This window comes from Ovis canadensis, chromosome 12 (genome assembly GCF_042477335.2).
Source record: "Ovis canadensis isolate MfBH-ARS-UI-01 breed Bighorn chromosome 12, ARS-UI_OviCan_v2, whole genome shotgun sequence".
Lineage (NCBI taxonomy): Eukaryota > Metazoa > Chordata > Mammalia > Artiodactyla > Bovidae > Ovis > Ovis canadensis.
Window position 1 is genome coordinate 32,037,833 of NC_091256.1, and position 4,034 is coordinate 32,041,866.

Consider the following 4,034-nt stretch of genomic DNA (forward strand, 5'->3'; position numbering starts at 1 on the left):
GACAGATAGCTGTTATATAAACCTTTGGGGTCAGCAGATTAATCCATGACATGCATGATAATAGACGCAAAAGTATAGATATACTATGAGATTTTAGGTACATGTTCTGGGGAAAAACACAAGGCAGAAGGAAAAACAAAAGGCATAATCCATGCTCCCTTGCGATGCTAACCAAAACACTAAATTTAGGAAGCAACATATATTGTCCGAGTAGAAATCTGTTTAAATTATTAGAATGAAAAAAAGTCTATAGAAATTCTTGGAAAATACTGTTAGATCTCAACAGCTAGAATGGAAAATAATTTGAAATTTGTGCATTTGTATCCAGTATTCCAAAAACACACATGATAGTGCTCTAAGTTTTAGACTGGGTTATATATTCTCTCAATAGGCTGTGGTAATAGCAAGTCAGATGATCACTTCTACATATAAAGACAGTCCAGACCTGATGAGCATCGGCTTTCTCTACATCATTTCATGCTGAGATGCCAAGTGAAAGAGGTCCATTGTGTCACTGGCCAGTGGCAAGGTAGCAGAAGGCATCCAAGAAAACAAACAAATCAAGTTTGAAGAGCCTGGAATCTCTGTGCTGAAACTATAATAAGCGAAAGGACTGAAAACACAGCCCATTTACTGTGAGGGCATCCCTGTCTCAAAGGATCTCATGTGTGTCCACTGTCAAAATACAGAGAAAGGGAACCATTTGCTCTTTATTCTCTAAGCTGCTCTTACTTCTTTTTCTCTCCCTTTTGTATTTCCACTCTCATTGCTACACGTTTGGCTAGATCTCCACACAGAATATGCCAAAATGAGAAGTAAGGGAAAAGAGCCGTGGCCACCAGAATGTAATGGATGGAAGCCAGGTTCACAGACTGACCAGGAGTTTCAGTCATTAGCCTTCCACACAGAGTTGGCTATCACTAGGAGCTTTAATAAATGCCATTAGAAAATGAGCAATATACTTGGAACCAAAAGACCAAGACTTGAGCCCCAGTGAGAGTCCTTATTAGCTCTGAAACCTCAGTTAATAAGTCACGTTTGTCTCTTTGATTCAGTCTCCTCATCTATAAATCATCAAGTTTGTAATCCTAAATTCCTTCCAGATCTAACATTCCTAGGATTCTACTCATTACTTTCAACTGATTTCAGTTCATGTCTCAGCATCTGAGCTCATACATAGGAATGGGAAATTTCACAGCATAATTATTAAAACTGTTCATTGAGTGCTTATTATGCATGAGCACTGGGGTAAAATGTTATATATATTTATTTCTACTCTTTCCAGTGATTCTCAATCTCTTTTTGCAGGTGAAAAAGCTAAACTTCAAAGATATTGAGGAATTTTCCCAAAGCCACATAGCTGTTGAGAGGCTGAACTGGAATTGATAATCAGATTTTTTTAAAAAATTCCAACATCTACACTTCTTGCATTATACTACACTGCCTTCTCCTCCAGGATCTCAAATAAGAGATCTGTTTTAATATCCACTAGGGTCAATGGCACCCCACTCCAGTACTCTTGCCTGGAAAATCCCATGGACGGAGGAGCCTGGTAGGCTGCAGTCCATTGGGTCGCACAGAGTCAGACACGACTGAGCGACTTCACTTCGCTTTTCACTTTCATGCATTGGAGAAGGAAATGGCAACCCACTCCAGTGTTCTTGCCTGGAGAATCCCAGGGATGGGGGAGCCTGATGGGCTGCCATCTATGGGGTCACACAGACTTAGCAGTAGCAGTAGCAGCAGCAGGGGCATTTTTTCAGGGATGAAAAAGTTGAAGATGAAAACATATCCTGAACAATAAAGGTAAACATTTAACACAGTGATTTTACACGCACACTTTGCACACATAACTGTGGAAATCCTCTTAAGTTAGCTTGTCAGGAGAGAGGACGTTTCCCTCTAACACTGAAATATTCCCCAGCATGGAATTTAAATATAATCCCAAATAGTAAACATTATGAACTGTACATTTACTTGGCTTAGCAAACATTTTCTTGAGCATCTACTAAGTATTAGGTTTGATGAGGGATGCTGGGTGTATACGGCCTCTGCCCTTGGAGAAATCTTGAGCATAGCAAGCTGACTCTGGACCATGTAACATGGTGGGGGGGAGGGTGCAAAGCACTATAGGATAAGAATTTTTAATCCAACTTCTACATTAAGAAAGACTCTCAAGAAAGTATAATGCAAAAATTATCCCCTCAGGACTCAGCACAAGCCATACAGAGGATGTGGCCAAGGGATTGAAGGGAACAACAGAGGGATGTGAGAAGGTGACTCAGGTTCGGGAAACCAAATGTTCACAGTGGCAGGAGGATCTATGGAAGGGACTCTGCTTGGCTATGGCTTGCTCCTACGGAGCATGGTTGAAGATGAGGCTGAAAGTGAAAGAAAGTGAAGTTGCTCAGTCGTGTCCCACTCTTTGCGGCCCCGTGGACTGTAGCCTACCAGGATTCTCAGTCCATTGGATTTTCCAGGCAAGAATACTGGAGTGGGTTGCCATTTCCTTCTCCAGGGGATCATCCCAACCCAGGGATCGAACCCCGGTCTCCCACATTGTAGGCAGACCTTTACCGTCTGAGCTACCAGGGAAGCCCGCAGATGAGGCTAGAGAGGAGGAAATAGCCTGATCATGAAAGTCTGTAGAGTCTTGGTATACAGATTTGACTTGGTCCTGAAGGCAACCAGAACTATGAAAGAATTTTAAAATGGAAAGTTGTATGATAAGATATTTTGTGTAGAAAGCTGAGCATGACAACAGTGTGAAAGACCTACTAAAATAAGACACAGTACTAGACCAAGAATGAAGGGAACATGATTGAAACCCTCAGGAGAGATTTTAGAGTTGACCACGCAGAACCCAAGAATGGCATGTGCTATAAAGAAAGCTGTTGACTAGGTGCTATAGAAGCATGACCTTTGCAGTCAAACAGCTCCTCATGGACAGAAGGGCCCTGAGGTTGGTTTAATGCTCTGCCATTGGCATCCTATGTCTTGTAGGCAAAGTCAGATGTGACAACGGAGCATAAGTATAAACAGAGGAGATACACACAACACATGTGTCTGCTGTTCCTTGACAGTCCACTTGCCTGAACGTTTGCGAAGCCCCCAAAGCACAGAATTTCAGAGGACTCACGATATGCGCGAGTTCAGCAAGATTCAAAACAAATACAGGATTGGTATGTTTTGTCTCTGACTAAGATGGGACGTTGATGGCCACAAGAGGCTTTACTTTCTATTTGAATCAGAAACATTCTAACACAGATAGAAGGCAATGCCATTCTAAGAAACAAGAGCAAATGGGGAGCTTCATCATACCCTTACATGAGTTACTTCCTTATCAAAGGGGAGAAAATTTCTCCCCCTACCCTTCTTGAGTTTTTTTGGCTGGTCTAATACTTATGTTGACATATGACAGAGTAGCCAAAGGAAAAAAAAAAAGCAAATTTAATTTGAATATATAGAGCTCTCAAAGAAATAAAAATTAAGAAGTGAGCAAAGCAGACAGTCTTTATACTTTTTAGAAAAAGAAACAATAACATTTTGAGGAATTGATAAGACAAATTTGGGCCTGAGTGCTTAGTTAGTAAAAAATGTAAATAGAGTTAGGGCTTTGTTATGAAAGTGAAGTTGCTCAGTTGTGTCTGACTCTTTGTGACCTCGTAGACTGTAGCCTACTAGGCTCCTCCGTCCATGGGATTCTCCAGGCAAGAATACTGAAGTGAGTTGCCATTTCCTTCTCCAGGGGATCTTCCCAAGCCAGGGATTGAACCTGGGTCTCCTGCATTGCAGGCAGATACTTTACCCTCTGAGCTACCAGGGAAGGCTGGAAGGCTAGGGCTTTGGGTACTACAAAAATGAGCAAGAAATAACAAGGGTTGTTAGTATGGGCTTCTTGGCCATGAATACCCTGCCTCTGATGACGAGGATGTCTCTCTGTGTCTGAGTACAGGGAGAGTGCCTTTCACATGAGAGACTCATTTCCTGATTTCAGGGGGCGCAAAAGGAGGGGTCAGAGTCCTCTTCTTGCA

General features: G+C 41.9%; 1 non-coding gene across 1 annotated transcript; it reads right to left on the reverse strand.

Moving 5' to 3' along the window:
- Nucleotides 1-3,754: 3,754 nt before the first annotated feature.
- TRNAC-GCA (transfer RNA cysteine (anticodon GCA)) lies at nt 3,755-3,826 on the reverse strand. The gene has a single exon. It is a non-coding gene; the product is annotated as a tRNA-Cys (tRNA).
- Between the last annotated feature and the right edge of the window lie 208 nt (nt 3,827-4,034).